Source organism: Manis pentadactyla, chromosome 5 (assembly GCF_030020395.1).
Source record: "Manis pentadactyla isolate mManPen7 chromosome 5, mManPen7.hap1, whole genome shotgun sequence".
Classification (NCBI taxonomy): Eukaryota; Metazoa; Chordata; class Mammalia; order Pholidota; family Manidae; genus Manis; species Manis pentadactyla.
Window position 1 is genome coordinate 48,467,501 of NC_080023.1, and position 26,206 is coordinate 48,493,706.

Genomic DNA, 26,206 nt, shown 5'->3' on the forward strand with positions numbered 1-26,206 from the left:
AATAAATCAAAAAATAAGAATTTATCTGGATATATTTAAATTAACTAGTAAACATTTAAGTATTGTCCTTTGGCAGAAATCTCAAGACTTGTTTTATGTTAACTGCTTAACCTCAAACAAAGGGATAGCAGAATTTAAGGAGTAGAAAGAAGGTGGGCACAGTAGGGAATCTGTTATAAGAAAAGGTTTAAGAGTGAATGAATGAGGGAGTCAGGGTGTTATTTTTGTACTTGGCCAATGTCTTCCTTTCTCATGACACATTTTTTTTCTCCTTAAAGTGCACATTTCATGATTTCTTGCTTTTTATTCTAATAAAAACAGTTTCTCTGAATGTAGTTGAAATTAATTAGATCTTATCTAAAAATTTAAAAATGCTAATAAAAGTAAATGAGGAAAGAACAGTAGGCTTCACACTCTGGCTTCAACATTAATGAATATTTGATCTATTTATTGCAATCAAAATATAACTTTGGAACTGATTATAATCACTTTGACTTGGATAGTCTTGGTAGAAAAATAATTTTCGTTAAGTATCAAGAGACAAACCACAGTGGCTATATCACATTGAGGTTCTAATTTAGCTGAGAAGAAAAAAAAGAATGTCTGTATTTTATGCATTCAGTCAATAACATTGCTCTTCCTCTATACACAAAGCATTGTGCTTGTCAGAAAGTTAAAATGGAAAACCTTGCAGCTTCTGGAGAGTTCAGACCTGGCTCTGAAACCATGCTCTATGTGCTGATTAATTTTATGTGTCAGCTTGGACATAGCACTCAACCATTTGGTCAAACACCAGTCTAAATGTTGCTGTGAAGGTATTTTTTAGTTGAGGGTAACATTAAAATAAGTAGCCTTTGAGTAAAGCAGATTACTCTCCATAATGCGGATGGGTCTTGTCCAATCAGTTCAGTGTATTAAAATAAAGGAGACTGAGGTCACCTAAAGAAAAGGTAATTCTGCTCCTAGGTTACCTTCAGACTTAAGATACAACATCATCTGTTCCCTGAGTCTTCAGCCTCTTGACTTCAAGTTTTGGACTTGCCAGCCTCCACATTTATGCCATGTGGTCCACAATGGTGTGTTCAACAATCTGTGATGATGATGATGATGAAATAAGATGCAATTAGAATAAAATGGTTTAAATAACTGTGTGCAATTATTTTTATTTGAAAATTCTGCTGCTGATATCATTTAATCTGTTCATTTACAGTACAGGTATAACTAAGGAGGTTTACATTGTTTCACACAATTCTTGATTCATTTGACACTAAATGATTATTTTTGTTCTCAGAAGCAAGAAAACTGTACCATAAAGACACTACTTTAAGCTGGCTTCCATGGTGTCATGAGGAACAAGTTCTTTAAATGACCCAGCCTCAGTGATGGAGAGACTGTTACGTTTAGAGAGCACATCATGACTTAGGATGGAAATGGTAGAATGATGTTAAAGCTATCTTATCAAAACTGAAGGAGCATTTCTCTATCCATTTATCTATTGATGGATATTTAAGTCCCTACATGCAATCTAATATTATTCAGCATTAAAAAAACAAGGAAATCCTGCTATACAGGATGAACCTGGAGGACATTGTGGTAAGTGAAATACGCCCATCACAGAAAGAAAACTACTGCATGATTGCATTTACATGAGGAATCTAAAATAGCTAAGCTCTTAGAAACAGAGGATAGAATAGTATTGTGGACTAGGGAGAGAGTCGCTGATCAATAAGTATAAAGTTTCAGTTATGCAAAGTAAATAAGTTCTAGAAATCTGTTGTACAACATAGTGCTTATAATTAACAATTCAATACTGTACATTTAAAACTTTAAGAGGGTAGATCTCATGTTAGGTGTTGTTACAACAATAACAAACAAAATGGGCAAGAGGAAACTTTTGGAGGTGATGACATTACCTTGATTGTAGTGACAGTTTCACATCTGTAGGCATATCTCAAAACTCATCAAATTGTATACATTAAATATGCCCAGTTTTTGGTACATCAATTTTACCTCAATAAAGCTGTTTTGTTTTGTTTTGTTTTTTAAATAAGTGAAGGAGAACACAGCCTTCTTGAAGAAGAGACTTGAAGGCCAACATGCAATAAATTGTGATGGAAGTAGAACAGCTGAAAAGGGAGACCAGGGTCAACAAACAATAACAGTGAGAAAGCAAATGTTATTTCAGCCCGAGAGAACTGATATGCTCTGCCACTCACTACTAGCTTGACCTCAGAAGGCACTCCTCCTGCCCTGCATACTTGACTTATTTCTCTTATCTGCAAAGGAAAATAATACCAATCTTACAAAGCTGTTGTATCTATTGATTATTAATATTAAATATAAATATAAAGGTTCTGTTTATATTGTTCACCTCCATATTCAAAGAGCAGAGAACTATTCTTGGAACTGTGGGTCTCTATAAGATTTATTTCTAATGAATGGATACCAGAAGTCTAGCAAACTCAATTCCTCATAGCAGGTGATGAGGTTGTGGTACTTTTTCTACAACTGTTAGTTCTAATCAGTGTGATTAAAGGTGGGGAAAGTAAAAACAGCTTTGTTAGAAGACAGGTTACCTGGGAACAATTCCAAATGGTACACAATATTAAATAACAAAATCAGTAGTTCACTCACTGAAATGTTGTGTAGAAAACAAGATCAATGGGATTTAGAATAGATGGAAAGGCCATTATGCAAAAGGTGAGGCTTCTTAAGGTCTTTAAGGATGGACATCATTTGGAAAGAGGCAGCAATTTAGTGAAACGTTTTTATTGTTAAAAGTAAGAGAAGCAGAGCCAAGGAAAAGATGGCAGAGTGAGTAGGGTGGCAAAAATCTCCTTCCAAAACCATATATATTTTGAAAATACAGCAAATACAACTATTCCTAAAAGAGTGACCAGAAGATACAGTACACCAGCCAGGCTACATCTGCGAGAATCTAACATCTCACAGAAAAGGGTGAGATACAGAGCCGTGACCTGGCCCCGAGCATTCCCCTGACCCCAGCTCACCAGCGGGAGGAAAAGAATCAGAGTGGGGAGGGCCTGGAAGCACAGATCGCTAAATAACCAGCCCTAGTAGTCTGCCTCAGGAACACGGACACACATAGTGTGGTGCTCTGGATATTTGAGGAGTGGAAAAGCAAAATACAAAACAAAGATTGTGAATAGGTTCCCACTGCCAGCTTCCCTGGGACAAAAGGAAAGCAGGAACTTTAAAAGCCTTAAAGGGACAAGGGCTTAACAGGTATACAAAATCGTCCTAGCATACTCAGCCCAGCAGGCTGGGAACTTAAGGAAACTTCAGGCACCCTAACCCCTTGGTTGGCAACAAAGCCTGCTGTTCCTTCCTCCTCACTGGCCCTGCAGGCAAACTGGCTGACTCGCCATTGCTGTGGAAGACAGCCAAGGAGCAGCCCCATCTACAGCAACCACACAGCTTAACATAGGGGCTTCTCCCTGCACGTGGCTGACTGGCCCAGACCCAGAGTCTGCTCTCTGCACATGGTTGACTGGCACAGACAGTGGAGACAGGCACAGAGTCCAGAAGGCATGAAGGGGCTCTGTTCTCACAGCAGAACACACGCTTCTTGCCTGCAATCCCTGCTAGTGCCCTAGGCCATTCCAAGGGCTATCGCTGCCCATGACAGCTCAGTGGGTTAACCCAGAGGCTGCTCCCTGTGTGTAGTTAACCAGCAAAGACAGCAGAGACAGGCAAGGTGACTAGCAAGAAGAAATGGACTTTGTTCTCCAAGATGACACATGCACCACTCGCTGGCGACAACTCCATCGCCATGAAAAGGGAGAAGAACTTTGTTCAGTCCAAAATCTCTCAAACACCAGAGAGAGGGCATGGTGGAACTGATACCACAAATCTTCCTGAAAAAGAATTCAAAATAAAAGTCATAAGCATGCTGATGGAGCTACACAGAAATATTCAAGAGCTAAGGGATGAATTCAGGAGGGAGATAACAGAAATGAAGCAAACAATGGAAGGATTTAAGAGCAGACTGGACAAGGTGGAAGAGAATGTTAATGGAATAGAAATTAGAGAACAGGAATACAGAGAAGCTGAGGCAGACAGAGAGTTAAAAGGATCTCTAGGAATGAAAGAATATTAAGAGAACTGTGTGATCAATCCAAACAGAACAATATTCACATTATAGGCTACCAGAAGAAGAAGAGAGAGAAAAAGGGATAGAAAATATCTTTGAACAAATAATTGCTGATAACTTCCCCAAACTGGGGAAGGAAATAGTCTCTCAGACCATGGAAGTCCACAGATCTCCCAACACAAGGAACCCAAGGAGGACAACACTGAGACATACAGTAATTAAAATGGCAAAGATCAAAGACAAGGATAAACTATTAAAAGCAGCCAGAGAGAGAAAAAAGATCACCTACAAAGGAAAACCCATCAGGCTAACATCAGACTTCTCAGCAGAAATCTTACAGCCCAGAAGGGAATGGCATGGTATGTATATTCAATGCAGTGAAACAGAAGGGCCTCAAACCAAGAATACTGTATATAGTAAGATTACCATTTATATTTGAAGGATGGATTAAACAATTCCCAAATAAGCAAAAGTTAAGGGAATTTACCTACCACAAACCATCTCTACAATGTATTTTAAAGGGACTGATCTAGATGAAAGTATGCCTAAGGTTTAATAGCTGTCACCAGAGAAAATAAAACCACAGCAATGAAAGTAGAATAACCAAGTACCAATTAAATATAAAATAAAATCAGTTATCCACAAAATCAGTCAATGGAGTACAGAACAAAACACCTAAAATAGAAGGAGTGGAGGAGGAAGAAAAAGAAGGAAAAGAAATAATCATCAGACTGTGTTTATAATAGTGAAATAAGTGAGTTCAGTTAGATGGTTAGATAGTAAAGAAGCTGCTCTTGAACCTTTAGTAACCATGAATCCAAAGCCTGCAATGGGAATAAGTACATATCTATCGATAATCACCCTAAATGTAAATGGACTGAATGCACCAATTAAAAGACACAGAGTAATAGAATGGATAAAAAAGAAAGAACCATCTACATGCTGCCTACAAGAGAATCACTTCAAACCCAAAGACATACACAGACTAAAAGTGAAGGGATGGAAAAAGATAATTCATGCAAACAATAGGGAGAAAAAAGCATGTGTTGCAGTACGTGTATCAGACAAAATAGACTTCAAAACAAAGAAAGTAACGAGAGACAAAGAAACACATTACATAATGACAAAGGGGAAAATCCAACAAGAGGATATAACCATTAGAAATATCTATGCACCCAAAATAGGAGCACCTACATATGTGAAACAAGTACTAACAGAATTAAAGGATGAAATAGAATGCAGTGCATTCATTTTAGCAGATTTCAACAAACCAGTCATTCCAAAGGATAGATCAACCAGACAGAAAATAAGGACACAGAGACACTGAACAACGCATTAGAACAGATGAACCGAACAGACATCTATAGAACATACCAGCCCAAAGCAGGAGGATATGCATTCTTCTCAAGTGCACATGGAATAGTCTCCAGAATAGACCACATTGTAGGTGACAAAAAGAGCCTCAGTAAATTCAGATAAATTCAAATTGTACCAACCACCTCATCATATCACAAAGGTATAAAACTAGAAATAAATTGTACAAAGAAAACAGAAAGACTCACAAACACATGGAGGTTTCACAACATGTTTCTAAATAATCAGTGGATCAATGACCAAATTAAAACAGAGACCAAGCAATATATGGAAACTAATAAAAATAACAGCACAATGCCACAACTTCTGTGGGATGCAGTGAAGGCAGTTCTAAGAGGAAAGTATATAGCAATCCAGGACTATTTAAAGAAGGAAGAACATTCCCAAATGAATAGTCTAAAGTCACAATTATTGAAACTGGAAAAAGAAGAACAAATGAGGACCAAAGTCAGCAGAAGGAGGGACATAATAAATATCACAGAAGAAAGAAATAAAATTAAGAAGAATAAAACAATAGAAAAAATTAATGAAAGCAAGAGCTGGTTCTTTGAGAAAATAAATGAAATACATAAACCCTAGCAGACTTATTATAAAAAAAGATAATCTACACACATAAACAGAATTAGAAATGAGAAAGGAAAAATCACTATGGACACCACAGAAATACAAAGAATTATTATAGAATATGAAAAACCATATACTAACAAGCTGGAAAACCTAGGAGAAATGGACAACTTCTTAGAAAAATACAACCTTCCAAGACTGACCCAGGTAGAAACAGAAAATCTAAACAGACCAATTACTAGCAATGAAATTGAATTGGTAATAAAAATACTACCCAAGAACAAAACCCACGGACCAGATGGATTTGTCACTGCATTTTATCAGACATTTAGAGGAGACATAATACTCATTTTCCTTAAAGTTTTCCAAAAAATAGAAGGGGAAGAAATACTACCAAACTCATTCTATGAAGCTGGCAGCACTCTAATACCAAAACCAGGCAAAGACACCACAAAAAAGAAAACTACAGAGCAGTATCCCTGATGAGCACACATGCAAAAATGCTCAACAAAATATTAGCAAAACCCCACATTATAATGTGGGGGAGGGCACAGAGAAGACAAGTAGTGAGTCTACAACATCTTACTATGCTGATGGACAATGACTGCAATGGAGAAAGTGGGGGGAAGTTAGTGATGGGGGGAGTCTAGTAAACATAATGTTCATCATGTAATTGTAGAGAAATGATACCAAAAAAAAAAAGTCTGAAAAGAATGTGGTAAAATGTTACCATTTAAAAATCTATGTGTTAAGTAAAAACATATATATATATATATATATATATATATATATATATACATATATATATATATTAGCAAACCAAATTCAAAGATACATCAAGAGGATCATACACCATGACCAAGTGGGATTCATCTCAGGGATGCAAGGATGGTACAACATTTGAAAATCCATCAACATTATCCACTACCTCAACAAAAAGGACAAAAACCACATGATCGACTCCATAGATGCAGAAAAAGCATTTGACAAAATTCAACATCCATTCGTGATAAACCCTCTCAACAAAATGCGTAGAGAGGTCAAGTACCTCAACATAATAAAGGCCATATATGATAAACCCACAACCAACATCATACTTAACAGCAAGAAGCTGAAAGCTTTTCTTCTAAGATCAGGAACATGACAAGGATGCTCACTCTCCCTGCTTTTATTCAACATAGGACTGGAGGTCTTAGCCACTGCAATCTGTCAACACAAAGAAATAAAAGGCATCCAGATTATCAAGGAAGAAGTTAAACTGTCTCTGTTTGCAGATGATGTGATATTGTACACTAAAAAACCTAAAGAATTCACTCCAAAACTACTAGATCTAATATCTGAATTCAGCAAAGTTGCAGGATACAAAATTAATACACTGAAATCTGTTGCATTCCTATACACTAATGATGAACTAGCAGAAAGAGAAATCAGGAAAATAATTCCATTCACAACTGCATCAAAAAGAATAAAATACCTAGGAATAAACCTAACCAAGGGTGTGAAAGACTTATACCCTGAAAACTACAAGACACTCTTAAGAGAAATTAAAGAGGACACTAACATGGAAATTCATCCCACGGTCTTGCCTAGGAAGAAATAATATTGTGAAAATGGCCATCCTGCCTAAAGCAATATATAGATTCAATGCAATCCCTATCAAAATACCAACAGCATTCTTCAACAAACTGGAACAAATAGTTCTGAAATACATATGGAACCATAAAAGACCCCAAATAGCCAAAGCAATCCTGAGAAGGAAGAATAAAACTGGGGAGATCTCGCTTCCCAATTTCAAACTCTACTACAGAGCCACAGTAATCAAGACAATTTGGTACTGGCACAAGAACAGACCCATAGACCAGTGGAACAGAATAGAGACTCCAGATATTAACCCAAGCAAATATGGTCAATTAATATACAATAAAGGAACATGGATATACAAATGGATATAAGAGGAAATGACTCCCTCTTTAACAGCTGGTGTTGGCAAAACTGGACAGGTACATGTAAGAGAATGAAACTGGACTATTGTCTAACTCCATACACAAAAGTAAACTCAAAATGGATCAAAGATATTAATGTAAGTCATAAAACCATAAAACTCTTAGAAAAAAACATAGGCAAAACTCTCTTGAATATAAACGTGAGCAACTTCTTTATGAACATATCTCCATGGTGAAGGGAAACAAAAGCAAAAATGAGTAAGTGGGACTATATCAAACTAAAAAGCTTCTATACAGCAATGGTCACCATCAGCAGAACAAAAAGGCATCTGACAGTATGGGAGAATATATTCATAAATAATATATCCTATAAGGGGTTGACATCCAAAATATACAAAGAGCTCACACACCTCAACAAACAAAAAGCAAATAATGCAATTAAAAAATGGGCAGAGGATCTGAACAGACACTTCTCCAAAGAAGAAATTCAGAAGGCCAACAGGCACATAAAAAGATGCTCCACATTGCTAAGCATCAGGTAAATGCAAATTAAAACCACAATGAGACATCACCTCACACCAGTCAGGATGGCCAACATCCAAAAGACAAACAACAACATGTTGGTGATGATGTGGAGAAAGGGGAACCCTCTGGTAGGAATGTAAATTAGTTCAAGCATTGTGGAAAGCAGTATTGAGTTTCCTCAAAAAACTCAAAACAGAAATACCATTTGACCCAGGAATTCCACTTCTAGGAATTTACCCAAAGAATGCAAGAGCCCAGTTTGAAAAAGACAGATGAACCCCTATGTTTATCGCAGCACTGTTTACAATAGCCAAGAAATGGAAGCAACCTAAATGTCCATCAGTAGATGAATGGATAAAGAGGATGTGGTACATATACACAATGGAATATTATTCAGCCATAAGAAAACAAATCCTACCATTTGCAACAACATGGATGGAGCTAGACGGTATTATGCTCACTGAAATAAGCCAGGTGGAAAAAGACAACTATCAGATGATTTCACTCATCTGTGGAAGTATAAGAACAAAGCAAAAACTGAAGGAACAAAACAGCAGGAGACTCACAGAACCCAAGAATGGACTAACAATTACCAAATGGAAAGGGACTGGGGAGGATGAGTGGGAAGGGAGGGATAAGGGGAATAAGGGGCATTACGATTAGCACACGTCATGTAGGGTGGGCCACAGCGAAGGCAGTACAGACAGAAAAGACAAGTAGTGATTCTACAGCATCTTACTACACTGATGGGCAGTGACTGTAATGGGGTATGTGGTGGGGACTTGATAATGGGTGGAATCTAGTAACCACAAAGTTGTTCATGTAATTGTTTATTAATGATGCCAAAAAAATTAACAAAAAATTAAAGAGAAGCATCATAAATGCATTCTCTTCAAATTGGCAAACTGTCATAATTGTTATATACCTTGTTAATTAAACTCACCTGAAACAACCTTCATTGGCATTTTCATTCTTTAACACTAGTGTCACCAATGAAAGTGCTTTATAGGAAAATGACTGCCACTGGCAGCAAGGAAAAAATTCAAATTGTTTAAAACTTTATGCCAAACCTTTTGTAGTTATGAAAGATCAAAAGACTTTTCATTGAACATGTCAGAGTCACAGTAATTCTACTTGTGTCCTGTCAGGCTGTCACACTTTAAATACTGGAAGGTATTTGCTTTAGTAATATAATGTCGTTTCTTTGAACTATCTGCACACTGAGTAAGTTATCTGTGGAATATCTATGTTTATAATTTTTCAAATTAGCTATGTTTCATTCCCTTAAAATCCTTCAAAACTTGAAGTTTTAGATCTCTGTCATTCTTATTAGTATAAGTTTACAGGGAATGTAGAAAAGGGTCATATGATTTATTTCCATACATATGAAAGTTCTAAACCCAAATTTCTTTAGCATGCAAGTGACTATAAGCAGTTCTTATAGACTATGTGTTATTTTAATCTAGTAATGTTTCGACATGATCCTTGAGTTTCTCTCATAACAGGGCAGTTGAAAGTATTGAGATAAATCCTAAAATGATTTTCTAGTCATAATATTTTCAGGACCAAAATCTTATGAGTCTCTTTCTGATTTGGCTTTTCAGATATTTTTAGTATTAACCAGAAATATTACATAATTTCTCACAAATATTTTCTGCCTTTTCTGAGGTCCTATAATTCTTCTCTACCTGACTGTTAGTTTTGGTATTATGACTGATTTAGACAGTGAAATGTAGTTTAAGTATCAGTTCTCTTTTCCTCTACTTTAACAATTAGCAATTCCAGGACACAACTTCTTCCATTAGCCTAATTTCCAAAAGCAGTCAATGTAAAATAGATCCACAGTTAACCCATGATAGTCACGTAGAATTTGTGAGAAATGAACTTTTCTCTGAGATTTGAGGGTCTGTTATCACTACCACATATAGTATGCTATTATGATACATCAATCCAAATTTTTCATTATGGATTTATTCATTCAAAACATAAATCTTTTGAATACTACATCATATCAAACACTGTCCTAGATGAATGAAGGAAGATATTTCCTGCAATGGTAGAACTCAGTCTGGAATGATCATATATCATGATGATGTTTATCTATTGCTCTCTTTCCCTTTCTTTTTCACTCTCTTTCTTTAAAAAGATGTTCAGTATGCTGACTATCACAGCCTCAGGCATAACTCTCTCTATCAAATTGTAAAAGTAGCGATGTCTGAACACTAAGGATGAAAGGAGTTTGAAAAATGGAATAGCAGAAAAAGAATAAGGTAGGAAGGAAAGTGCTATTTTAGTCCATACAGAGGCCTCAGATGTTATTATATGAATCTCTGTGAGGACTGATCAAGGCACATGAAGCTGGAGCTCTGTTTATCTTTTATTTGTCTCTCTTTCTACAGAGTGTCAAATTGTCCATGGGTTATTTTATTTTATGTGGTACCTGAGGACTCAGCATTGAACTTCTTTATTCTTAGGTTTAGGATTAACAGTATTTTGTAACTCTCAATAGCTTTAAAAAAAATCCCTATAAATACAGAGGTTGAATTGTGCAGCAAATTATTGTCCAGGGATACTCTGCAGTATCATAACAATACATCTCATTGTAAGTGCAAATACCTTTCTTATGGCTTGACTCCTAAATTTATATACATGATTTTTTTATGTTATATAAAATCTATATATTATGTCTATACAATATCTATAGTTCTTCCTCAATCCATGATGGCGTTAGAACCCAATAAGCCCATTGTAAATTGAAAATAACATAAATTGAAAATGCATTTAATACACCTGGCCTATAGGACATTATAGCTTAGCCTAGCCCATATTAAATACTCTCAGAACATTTAATTAGCCTGCAAGTGGGCCAAATCATCTAACACAAAGCCTATTTTCTAATAAAGTACTGAATATCTCCTGTAATTGATTGAGTAGAATTCTGAAGGTGTAAACAGAATGGTTGTAAGTGTAGGGGTTGTTTACCCTTGTAATTGTGTGGCTGACTGGGAGCTGAGGCTCACTAGCTCAAGGAAAAATCAAAATTTAATATTTGAAGTATGGTTTTTACTGAATGGATATCACCTTCACACCATCATAAAGTCAAAATATTGTAAGTCAAATCATTGTAAGTTGGGGACCGTGAATATATATAGTAGAGATATGCACCTTATTATGTATTATACATCTATCTTTTTAACTATCATCTGTCCAACTATCTATTTTTAAGTAGATTTTGTCTACCTTTTCAAACATATTTATTTTTAATTTTGATTTTCTCAAACATTTTGAGATCCTGACAAATAAATACATCTGAAAAGGATAAAGTATAAGCTTAATTTTTTCTAAATTTTTCCAACATGAGTAAATAAAAATCAGCCCTGTTGAGAATGATCATTATGTTTTAATGATTATTAATGATCATTAATTTAATGATTATTAAAACATAAACATCTTCTCTCACAGGACATAGTAAAGGCCATAATGTAGGTGCAAGCTTTATTAATCACCTCCTATTGAACAATGATTCCTTACCAATGACACCTCTTGCCCTGACTTAATCCTCCTTCCTTCTGCATAGAAATTATCAAAACATCAAAATAACACATTTCCCTGCCCTGTGACAGTAACCAATCCAGAACAGGTCCCTACTTCTCTACATTCTCCATAGAATTACTGAAAAGTACACCAAACCCTAGAAGTTCTCCCAACTCCCCCTTACTGAAACATCCCCCTATTTCCCCCAGTGTGTGCCCTCCCTTGCCACAGACAGCTAAGTAAACTGACTTCGCCTGAGTGTAACAGTGTCCCTTTTGATCTGGTTGGTGAATTTCAACAACAGTGATGTAAGGCCCAAAGGAACTCTTACTTAATGGTTAAACACATATACACACACACACTATAGACAGAGATGTTGCCCCGAACGTAAAGAAATCTGTATGCCACAGAGAAAAATATTTGTGTCTTTATGTAGGAAAGCAAACTGAATTTTACTGAGGAAGAACATTTTAGTACCATTCAGATTTAAAATGAATGGAAAATGCTCCTTTGTGTATGTTTCAAAAATCTCTGAAAAGAATCCATTTTCTTTTGGCTGCCTTACAGGATTCGTCATGTTAGGTGCTGAGCCATTTTAAATGATGCTGGGAATACAACCCAGTGGGCACAGAGTACTGAGGTGATCAATCATATTGTATTTACTGCTAAAACAAGTATTTCTGTTGCTTATTCTTTCTTGTTATTTCAACCCCATGGTTCCCAGGCAGAAACAATGATCTGAATGGGAAAGATTCTGAAAATTTTACTGTATGTCAGACATTAATCACTCAATATATATATTCTAATGAAAAATACATAGGACTTATACATTTTCCCCAGGAAGAATGAAAATTTCTGAGTTACTTTGGTTTCCTGGTCAGAATGCTGTGAATGCTTTCTGCTATAGTCACAACTTGAGATTTGTTATTTTAAGGACATAAAGGAAGACTATAAAAAAGATTCATAACCTCAAATTACATTAACTGTACATTAAGGGAGATTCACAAATCCCAGGAAATAATGAAATGTCAGGGTTACAATCATCCCTTTTCAGGTTTAGTGCTCATTCTCCTACGATGTTGCATAAAATGCTATTGCTGTTCACCTTACTATTAGGAAGTACAATTGATTTGCTTGCAATATTTATTAGTGCATTAGTCATGTACATTAGCACCAAACTGGAAACAAATAATGTTTTACTTCCCTAAGTCTGTGGCAAGCCAATGAAAGTAAAAACATAGGTGCTGATATAAATACAAGTGTGACTCACGCTCCTGAAATATCCTTCCCTTACCCAGATTTACCAGAAAAAGTTAGAGATAAACATGCAACAACCATTTCGATCTTTGATGAGTAAGAACAGTTCAGATTGGTCAAGTAAATTTTTGTTCTTTCAGCTTGGTTTCTTTTGTAAAATTATCAACAAAAGGTCACAAAAATAAAACAGAAAGAAACAGTTTGCTTAATATTAATAAATATATAGGCTAAAACCTGAGGCTGTCATTTTGCCAAATATTTATTTTGGCTCAGGTTGCCATCCAAAATTTTGCATGAAATTTGGTTGTTGGTTTAAAAAAAGAGAAAACAAAAATTATGTTCAATCAAATAAAGCAAAGTTTGAAGGCCCAGTGTTATTGCTAACAGTTGGCTCCACTGTGGCCACCTCACCACTGCCACCCTGTCTTGTATCTGGATCTAATTCAAGCCAACTCCAAACAGCTCACTCCATGACCACCTACTTCAATTTCTCTCTTTGATTATTGGGATGTGAAATTTTCCTGTAATAAAAATGAAAATTCGCTTTTCCCATAGGATTTTGGATTTCCTGATTCCTTGGTTCTCATCATTTTAAGTTTTCTCCAGTAGAAACCTTGCCCTTTGTAATCATACTCTATTTCCTCACCTTTCAACAATTTCCCACGTAGCTTAGCCACAGGAGTGCCCAGTCGTCTGTTTTACTGAGAAGATCAGAGCAACCACAAAGAAGAGTTGACACTGTGAGTGCATGGCATTTTAAAGAGTAGTTTTTAAAATTGCAGGGTGGGCTTATATATTTTATATTAGCATCATTTTAATTTTCTCTTCATTTTGATTTAGCATTACAGCCCAATCACAACTGTTTCACAAACAGTTCTAATTTCAATTTTACTATTTGAGAATTCATGATAATCCAAAGTGAGCTGTTCAGTCTAATAAAACTGCCACCACTTACTGAGTGCTTCGTTGTGTACCCTGATACATCTTTTTTTTCACAAAACATTCATAAGATAGGCATCATTATCCCATGTGACATATTGTATGTCTTAAAAATAGCCAGAGCCATACTCTTCTTGGACATGCTTTTTGCAGCATGACTGTGTTGTTCCTCATCAAGTTGTCCAGACTATTCTCCACCCTATAATCTGATCGGGCTCTGTAACTTCTTTAATAAAGAACAGAGTGCAAGTGGTACTGTGTCATTTCTTGCTATAGCCCTTAACTAGCCCAAAAGCTTCACCTTCCTGTTCCTTGGAAACCAGGCACCATGTAAGATGTTGTGACATCCTGAGACCACTGCACTGTGAAAAACTCAAACAACTTGGAAAGACCAAAAGGCTGTGATGCTAGAGAAAGAGAGGCCAAGGAGTGTTAAGGAAACAAGCATGGTCATGAAGAAATCACCCAAACACAGTCGAACGCCTGAGCAAAACCTCTGGATATCATAAATTAGAGACCTCACTCCCCTTGTACCATGCCCAAATTCTTCTCCTATGGAATTGTGAGCAATGAAAGTCATTGTTTTTTACCCCTAAGCTTGAGATGGTTCATTAGACAGAAATAGATGAAACTATATTGAAGAAAAAACAAAGCCTCAATGACAACTAGAAATTTGCCGAAGTCCACATAGATAAAAGGTCTCTGAGCCAAGATTTGAGCCATATTCTTTTAAATATATATTCCATGGTCTTAACTATTGTATAATGCAGGACCTCAATATATACCTGGAAAAATTGTTTTTCTAAAGAGACTCAAATTGTAAGTAGTACTATAGGGAATATATTACTTAAAAGAATAATCTCAGTTTATAGACTATAACATATGTGTGTTTATAACCAAACAGATGGTCTTAATTACAAATTTATTTTATCTATTTATTGAAACAAGCTGACTTAGTCTCTACTTAGAAACACTTTAATTTAAAATATGTATTTTAAATAAATATAAATGCAAAATTATTTTTTTTAATATATTTAGATTTTCACTAATTCCCTCTGAATTTCTGCAAGTTTTTCAGTAACATTTTAGACCAAATTTACCTAAATTTTTATTTTCTGTAAGTTATTTCCTTAGTGCTAAACTAAGAAAACTAGTCAAGAGAGAGGTATTAGATAACCTTTTCCTGACTCTGAAAGTTTAGGTAGTTGACAAGAACAAATTCTGTGAATAACTGAGAGGCCTCAAACTTAAGGCCTTCCTTTCCATAGTGTTCCCGCTCCACACAATGTCTTCCACATTTGAAATCCAGATCCCTGTTCACATTTCACAACTAAACTCTCCTGACCAGGTTTTCACCAATCTTGACTGATGCTCTGAGGAACACATGGCAGGATCGCTTTGCACGCAAAATTTTTGTTCCTCTCAGTTTCTTCATCTATCCAAGGACTTCTCTTTGGATTTTTAGTTTATAGAGAGAGCAGTTTTTTTTTAAAAAAACTCTTTGACTTCAATTTTTCTTTGCTTACTATTTTTTTTCCTTTTTGGCTTCCCTTTCATGAGCACACCTAAGTAATGTTGCCTTAATTTCATGTTTTCTATGAAGTTTTTTTTTTTCCTCTGTTGTGACTTGAGCTTCTACTTCCACTTATTGCCAGAGGCCATGTCTCCTACCCTAGGTGGTGCACAAAAACATTTTCTTTAGCAAGAAAAATCTTGCTCACAAGGAACTTTGGTGCTAGCTGTGAAAACAATAATGCATTTATTTGTTTTCTTGGATCTGATCACACCGATGCTGAAACCTTTTGGGAAGTGATTTAACACAGTGTTAGCTTTCGTGAAGTAAATACTGGATAATAGAAACCTCAGAGTGTTGCTAAGAAAATAAGTGGAATGAGAAAGATTAAGCTTAATACAATGAAAGAACTTCATAAACAGTAATTTTCTTCCTGCTAATATCCTGCCACCTTTCCTCATGCCTTTCTTCCAGCTCTTGAAATCAATCTAGAATGTTTCTTCATCTTTAAAATAAATATTACATAGTACACCAAAGGCTTGTTTTTTTAGAGTAAATTTTTGTTTCTTATTGGCTTATTAGCTTCTATCCTACTCTGTGAATATATGTGATTTTCTAGATGACATAATGTATTTTCTAGATTAAAATACATGAATGTGGGAAGATTTTCATTGCATTTACATCCTCGACTCCTAAACCCTTGTGAAAAGAATCATAACCCCAGGGTATCATTTTAAATTATTCTGCTAAATTGACCATGTATAGCAATCATGTTACAGTGTCTCTAAAGGCTGGGGTATTGAATTTTTTTCACAAACCAAAATTTGCTTTCAAAAGCATAAGAAAGTGTCTTTGAAACAGTTAAAATTAAAATGAAGCTGTCTCATCAAGCAAAACACACTTGTTGGTTTGATTTTGGGTTTTAGAAAAATTTGTACAGATTATTGTAATTAACACAATTATAATTATAATCAAAATAATTGCCATGTTTGTTCTCTATAAATTTGAATGAAGTGATTGAGTTTTAAAACCTTTATGTCTTGATTAAATATATTTAGTTTTTTTGGTACTCCCTACATCTATACAACTATGGCCAATTCGAAGTAATGCACAAGTCAAAAAGTCATTTGAATTAAAAATGTATAAAGCAAGAAGCCAGAAAAAGGCAATATAAATATATATTGTCAATAACATTCCATGGGTAGGAAATCTCACCTGTTTGGAATCACAAAAGGTGTTCAGATGCCTGTCAAATTATCCTAACAGACCTGCCAGAGTGATGAGACCCGTTCTCATTGACATTCCACACCACTGCCATCGGAGGAGGCAGATCAATAGACCAAGAGACAGGGAATGATAAAAGAAGAGCACATGTGGACAATGATCCTTGCTTATCTGGAAAAAAATTAATAATAGTTTGGCCTAGAGTTCTAAAAAAGCATGAAAAGTGGGTGGAAATTTTCTTTCAATATTTAGTACAGTGAATGCCTGTGGAAATGTTTATTCACCTTTTACCTTTAAGATATTAAACTGATAAAAAGGACACACTCTAACTTCAGACACAATGTTGGGTCTCCTGATGTGATTTTCGATCTCACTAAACAGAGAAAGTGTAAAACTGAACTGTATTTGCTCTTTGTTTTGCTAACACTAACCTGCTTCCATGTTTGATTTGGCTTCTGTTTGCATCAGGCGATTCTATACTTGATTCCAATCTTCAGGGGCATATGTGATTCAGGAATTGCTAATCAAAGCAGTTCATTTTCCAAGCTGTAGTGTTTAATTCTGCAATACGACGTTTGTTCCAATGAGCTATTGCTATAGAATTCTTAAGGACAATTAAATGTACAAAGCCTTAAGAGCTACCAGGAAGGGTTACTTGCACTCCAACATGCAACAGATAGGATCTCCTTGTTCAGTGGCTCACCTAAAATCGACAAATGAATTAGAAGATAGCAGAGGGGATATCTTATTTAGTAAGAGTATGGAGAAGATATACAAATTTTTTTTCATTTTGAAATGATATTCAAAAATATCACTAGAATATTGATTAACCTAGGAATTTATTAATGCAGCAGGTCTTTGTTATTTCAAATAATTTATCTTTAACCTCTTTGCATGTGTGTGACCATCAAGACATTCAGGGTACCTGCCCATTCTACATTCTAGTTCTTATTAGTTTGGTATTATGCAAGTAGTGGGACGATTCTTTGAAATAGTTGTATGGTCACAGCCCATATGAGCAAATTTTGGACATTGCAAGACATATTTCAGGTGAAAACAAATTCCTGAATTTGATTGTTACCAGACAGAAAAAAAAGAAAAAAATATTTTTCCAGAAAAATATATTCATATCGGAGTATTTTGCCATGGAATAATTGAATACTAAGTGCCAAGAACTGGAATAATTTGTCTAGTAAAAATATCATTGTGACATAATTGTTACTTCTGATACTTATTATCTAACACCTTCAGTCTTTCACTTATCCTGTTGGAAAATTAAATGGAAATACTGTAAGAATCATATCATTGCATCTTTCAAGGTTTTGATGGTAGCTTAACTTTTGGTGTTTCCCAGGAAGCTATATTTTATTTTATTATTGAGACAAAATTTACATAGAATGAAATGCACAAATCTTATGCATGGAACTGCTGAGTTTTTATGAACATACACTCCAAGCAATCATCCCCCAAAATAAGATATAAAGTTTTTCCATCTCACAGAAACTTTTCTGTCATGTTTCTCTCCAATCTTTGGATTGAATATCTTTGATCAAACCCCTAGCATCCTACTTCACATTATAGCAAAACTTATCTAGTTATGGGAAAGCAAGGCTTAAAAAATTTTTTTTTATGTCAGAGTGTTGTAACTCTTAACCCAGTTCCCCAAATCTCCCTCATGTTCCCTTCCAGTCACAAACCGTCTCACTTTCACTTAGGAAAATTTGATTCTGATTTAGCATCCTAAATTAGTGGTGCCTGTACTTAAAGAGACAAACGATGCCACACTGTGTAGCTTTCAGGAAATGCCCCATGTTATTGTAGAAATGTGTGAACTTCCAGGCTTCGCTGGGGGACCTGTAGCTATTTAGCTCTATGAGCTGAATATCACTGCAATCTATTGATCTAAACAAGCCTTACTGTAGTCTGGCGATGTGAAATTTAACGCTAGTTTACCTCAGTGTAAAGCCAAAAGGATGATAAAGAAGGCTATTGGTAACATTTCTGTCTCTGAATATACCGTTTGGATAAATATGGTAGTTCACTCAGGCTGAGTACAATAAAAATAAGAATAGATATTACATGGGTAATAGTTCTAAAAGAGTGATATTTATCATGCAGAAATAATATGTATCTATTCATCATCTTCCTTCTGCCAAATTATTCAGATATTTGTTAACTATTTGGTGCTGAAACACTCAAACTTACATTTCAATTAAGTCAAGATTTGGGGAACAAAACTTACAAGGAGGACCCATCTGGAGTGAATTTGAATACACCGTTGAAATAACATTACAATTAAAAATTGATCCAAAACAAATACACATAGATGTGTAGACGTTATTTTTTCCCCTCCTTTGTGGAGGGGATAACTGCACCAAATATTCCATCGGTGCATTACACATTTTGCAGGCCCCATGAATATAAGTAGGGTCAAAGTGCTACTTACTCTAGCCAACGGGCTATGGGCAGAAGTGACTTGTTTTGATCTTAGTCAAAGCACAGAAAAGCCAGTGCATAACACTCATTCTCTCTTCCCCTGTTGATGCAACCGTTTCAGATGGCATATTTGATCTATGATATATATGATTTATGATTATGATATATACACAATGCATGTCCATTCAACTTTTCTCTATATTCAGCTGTACTTGTTTCACTCTCTTACAGTTGCTAACAAGAGCACTTCTTAGGACAATCCCTACAGAAAAAGTCAGTCTGTTTTCCAGGGAACTAGACTAGAACAACAGATACCCGTGTTCACTGCCTACTTTTCCAGCTATATCACATGCCACTCTCTGCCTCAAATCACTCTTCCCAGAGATATCAGTCTTCTAAGAATTTCAGTCTCTGGGCTTGTCTGGTTTTTGTTTTTGCTTTTTGCTCCAACACTCCTTTTCTTTTCTTCACAGAGCTAAAGCACTCTCAACTTTCAGGATTCACTGTGTTCTTCTCAGAGCCTTCTTGACCATGTACTGGTTGCCTACAATCCTAGTGTGGCAGGATGCATCTTTCCTGTGTACATCACAGCTCCGAAACTTTCTCCATGTCTGCTTTCTGGTTTGGATTGTATAATTGTAGTATGTGCTTTAATACTACATCTATTAAATAGTTTTTTTATGAAACACACCATCTCCTGCCCAACAGAGGTGCCTTTGTAAGTGAAAGGGAGCTAAAAATTCTTTAGAATGTTACACTTTTTGGAAGAGTTATAACTCTTTTGGAAGAGTAATAACTAAAAAATGGTAATTAAAACACTTTTAAGAAACAAAATTCTATATAATAAAAATGACATGTACATTAAAACAAAACATAAACACTAGTCAGACATTAAAAATAACATAAAGAATATAGCAATTATTATGCACAGTCACTAAATTTATTAGTTGTATCTATCCCTAATATCACATCAATACCATATTGCTTATCTAGAGGGTACATTTTTCAATATGTTCATTTTTTTTCCAAATAATTGCCTACAATATTATTCAAAGTTAAATTTTATCATTACTAACTTTGATATTTATCGATACCATTATTGAATTTTCTCTGCTGACAATAATAGCTTTAACTGATACATGCCTTTTACAGATGCTGAGGTACTTAGAAAGCTCAGAAAATATTCTATAAAATCAAAGATATTCTTAATTCTCATACTTTTATATTTAAATGTGTAAACACATCAATCCAGTTATTTATTTTCATAGATATTCACTGTTGAACTCCATTCAAATCACCTTTCTTCAACAAGTGTTCATATAAGACAAATCTCATAAATACATTTTCTCTATGATCATATTTTGCCAAATTTAGATGCAGTAAATAATAAGCCTTTTCAGTTTCATTCAATTTCACCACAGAATATAAATTCATCCATTTAAAAATATGAATTCCATCAAAACATTTTTACCAGAAGTCAAGACATTCCAAATTGCAATTTTGTAATTTAAACTTAAACCTGTATACCTTTTAAGCTCAGTGTAACCTTTGTTTAGCTCCCATGTTTTTTACAGAGATACATTGTAATGTCTGCCTGTTTGCAGGATTGTCAATACTTACATTGATCTAAAAGCTTTGGATGCTGAATTGTCTCTGAGCTACCTTCACTGAATACTTTAATTAAAGATTTCCAAATGTTTTGAACAAAATGAAACCAATATTCAGAAGGTTCATTTACAATTCAATACCACTGCTGAGCACTTACTTCGGTTGCTTTGCATTTACAATTCAATACCACTGCTGAGCACTTACTTCGGTTGCTTTGTCTTCTTAGTCTTCTCTAATCTGTGATTGTTCCAGTCAGTGCTTACCTTTCATGATCCTTAAATTTTTGAAGAGGACCAGTAAGTTATTTGTGGAATGTCTCTCAGTCTGGATTTGTCTGATATCCTCTGACTAGACTGAAGTTCTGTCCCATGTATTGCATCATATCAGCTGGTCCATGGCCTTGACGTGTCAATTCTAGGTGGTGCTAACCTTGATGACTTTAAAAAGTTGGAAAAATGCAGGATTTCTCCACTGTAAAGTTGCACTGACTCTTTTCATAATTAAATTTTATAACCTTTATAATTAAAAATTCCATGTGGGAGATGCATTAGACTACCAAGATATCCCATTTTCAAACTTTGCTCAGTTCACCCATGATGGAGCTTGCCAGCAATAACTATTAATCTGATGTTTGCTTAGTAGTGATTTTACATTTGCCTCATTCCTTCCACATTTTAAAGTTTTAATTTGTTTATAATGGAGAGCTGTCCCTTCTCTCCCACATTTATATTTCAGTTATCATGTACTACATGAATTCATTGATATTTATTTTATTCTATCAGTTATTATTCAATATTATTATACATTGTGTTGCTTAAATTGTTCCAGCTTGGTTTTTAGCAATATCCGCAGGTTGTCACCTTTGTACTTTTGACATGATCTTATTCTTTTTGTAACACATATGTTTCTAGCATCAGAAAATATATGAATATGCCTACATCCATATACACAAAACTACATACACACATGCATAATAATCTATGTCAATCAATGTACATATGTCATAGTGCTACTTATGATACTAATTCAGTATCACAAGGATTAGCCTAGCCTCTTAGATTTTATCACTTACAATATTGTAAATAATGAAAAGTATTATAACTAAGACTTAAGATATTAAGTATTTTAAATATCTCTCTCCAATAGTGACAAATAGAGTTCTCAATATCTATAATATATTTATGCATTTGTTCATTCTGTATACACATAAAATAGTTTCAGAATTGCTACTAAATATCTGGCAGAAAACAGATCTACTAACTAGAGTGTGTGTATAATATACTTTAATGAACTTTAATATGTATATATATTTAGGGAGATTATGAATTCTTAAGACACCTGCTAAGATTTCTATTAAGATATTATTATCAGAACTTCAGAAGAAAGAGTACTGAATAAGCTGGCATGAGAAATTAAACAGCTTGATGAAATTCTAGATTCAATCACAACTATAAGGTGTTATTTTAGAACATGACTAGTACCTAGTCAATGGCTCTTCAAGAATACATACAGCTCAGCACTTGCCTGAGCTATCAGTCTGAAAGTGATCATTAATAGTAAATTTACCATAATAGGAACAAAGAAAATATATCCACCACATAGGAAATGAGTATCATTCAGTTTATGCTTATTCTTTAAAAATTTTATTTCAACTCATTATGAGAAAAGTAGTACTGAACTATAATATTCCCAAGTGATAATTGTAAATAATGAGTGGCAGATTACTATTGCTTTTTTGGGTCATTATACCAACATCAATCATGGAGAATTGTTTTGATATTATCAGTAGTGGGTATGAGACATAATACTACCCATTAGAAGAATAAATCATTTCCCCAGAAGTTCTAAGTCTTATAAATACCTCCCTTACAATTTTTAAATCATTGCTATTCATGACATGGACATGGAACAACAGAAAGAAATTAACATTTAATTCAATTGTTTAATAGAATATTTTAAATGTATTATACGCTCAGAATAATGAAGCTGAGTCATTGTAAACAATGTCAATTCACCCTTCATCCTTCAAGTTTATCTTGTCTTCCAAGAAGCTTTTGACAGTTTGTTTTTAAGAATCTATTTCCCATTTCAATCTAAATTTTCACAAGATGGAATTAGATTTTATAGCATCTGTGGAATGATATTTCTATTGGCATATTTCCTCATAAAAAATTAATCTCATAATGTTTCCAATATTAAATATTAAAATATCAAAACATATGAAGAGATTATGTTCAAAATATAAGGATCAACATATTACATATTGCAGGGTTAAAGATATCTTTCAATCTATTTATATTTAATTTTAATATCAAAGAAAATTGTGTCTAAATATACATTCAGGAATTGTGACAATAGAAGATGCATTTTCTTTACTGTTTTTTAAAGCCAGCTGCTAAATGAATATATTTCTTCACATAGAGCTAGAAAATAAAAGTCTGTGTTCAGAATGCATAATTTGTCTCCCAAGAAAGAGAAAATATCTTTTAAGCAATTTTTTACTTTAGAATTTTATTTCAATAATACAGTAGTCCTAGGACTTCATCAATAGTGGTCTGTGAGGCACTTTTCATTTACAAATATTGTGATGGGAACTCAGATGTTATCATCTGCCCCCTAAAACTGAAGAAACTAAATTGTCTAGTATGCTGCTTAGAGGCTAGCAATTTACACTACTTTTGAATGTGTAAAATCAGCTACACAAATTAGGCAGCAGGGACAGACAACTAATTTTGCTCATGTTGGAATGTTATATTGGAATGCTATGACAACACTAATTTAGATAATATGGGTCCAAAATAGAGCCAGAAGTAGAAAAGCAATTGTTCTCCAATTGCTGACAAATAGAGTGATAACATCACCACTCCACTCTTCCCTTCATGAGAATATGAAAAGTGCTGGGCTGTTTTCTAATTATTTAAATAGATATAGAATTACATAGTAGACATCTCATGAAAATTGAGCTGTTTTTAAACCATTACCTTTTTCTATTGAGAGGAGATTGATGTATAGATTAAATATATAAGATTGACATATGTAGATAGGTATAAGGAAAATGACACATTATCACTTTTCTGTATATATCTCAGATTCTAAAACATTAATGATGAACTCCCATCTTTGTGACTGTAAAAAAATATTAAAAAAAAAAAAACTAAAGTTGGAAGAGTCATTAAATTGTCCTTCGTATTTCCAAAGATTGGAAACACAGTCTTTGGAAAACAATAGGGACATAATTGATAACAGTAGTTATCATTTATTTAATACACACTTTATGCTGAGCATATGTAAACAGTTTTTACAAGAATCTCACTTATTCTTACAAGACCCTTTTGAAATAGATAATATCATCATCCCCATGCTATAGACAAGGAAGTTAAATATAAGTGAAATTAAGTAATCTCTGTGGTGTCACACAGCTAGCAAATAGTAGGATTGGAATTATAATCCTGGTCTGTCAGATTCCAGGACCAGAGCTTTTACATATGACACCGAATACCTGGCAACTCTATCCCTATACACTCCTGCTTAAAAATTCCATTTAAACTAAATACTTTAAATTTAGTTTAAAAATGGTAAATGATGCTATTTTTTCAGAAAACAAATTTGATTACATAAGAAATAAGCAAGTTACAAGAAGAACCAGTGATTGAGAGACAGAAGTTAAAATTCTTTGATATGGTTAAACAATATCACTCAAACCCTGAAGTTCCTATATCATGCATGTCTGGGGTGAACTTTGAACAGTACCATCTTTTGGGGAGCAGAGCATCTATTTCCAGAGGCAGTGCTGCTCTGTCCAGTGGTATTGATATAGAGGAAGGAGCCCTGTGCTATGGAATCAGGGTGGACATAAGTAACCTACTACACGTAAATTATAGTCCCATAACGTCAGGTGAACATCTGGAACAGATTAACAGCCTAAAAATACTACATTGACTAAATATAATTCACAATACTACAAAACCAAAATTACTAGAAAGTTGATTTTAGATAAAACATGCATGAACCTCCAATTTATTTTATTAAAGTGAATCTGTAGAATTTATAGATAATATTTTGGTGACTATATTTCCTTGCTTTATTCTTGAGACTAATTAATTGATATGGATATTGTCATGATTTAGGGTACTTTAAGGACATGACATCTAAAAATGGCACATATTCTTTCCTCTAAGTGAAGGATAAGCATTATTTAGTCTTCAATTCAAATAGTATTACTCATAATATTCTCACACTTTCACTCCTCCATATTTTAGTGGCTATTGTGCTTTAATCCCCCAGAAAGGTACTAATTTGGACAAAATTAAGAAATGAGTTGTGAAAATCTTAGCTTGCTGTCATGGTTTGTAAAGAAAATTCTAAATAGCTATTTCAATAATTTTTTTTTCTTTCTCTTTTTTTTTCTTTTTTCTTGCAGGTCTAATAAGGGGGCAAAGGATGTTGCATATTGTCAAGCTTATCTGAAGTGCACAATCTTCATCTCTCCATGCCACAGTGAATTAAGTTGATAAACATGTCATGAGAAATTAAGATGGCTGATACAAGTTTGATGGCACCATGTTGAAGGCACAAGATATCATCACCCTCTCCATAGGTATTTGGCTAAAATACTCTGTCCTCACATTGTCAAGTAGAACGTTGAAGAAACATCACATACATTGTCAAAAGCGAAGAGGAAGTCAAAGATAATGTGACTCATAGTTTACATACTGCATACCTAATATGGTCTTGATATAAACTTGAAAAGACTGGATAAACTATGCACAAAACTTAACACTTATTTGCAGACATTAATTCAATTAATATGTAGTGGAGTAGATATGACTTTTTTTTCTTTATTTTATAGATAAGGCCACAGAAAAAGAAGGGAAAGATAAATTAGTTGCCCAAGCCATACTTGTTTTCAATTAAAGATTTAAGACTAAGAGACTTTGATAGCCTCTGTTTGTATCATAGAACATTCAAAATATAAATATAAAATCAAAGATGAAAAAATATGGTTTTAGCATTCTTTGCATGAAGTCCAAACCATTTAACTAAGAGAAGCCATCTAATTTTGACTACTTTTTGATGACAAAGCCAGTTACACTCACTGTGGAAAACTGAAAGTTAGAATGATTTTCATGTCATTTCAAGGACTAATTCCAGCTCTGACACTTCATTAGAAGGTAC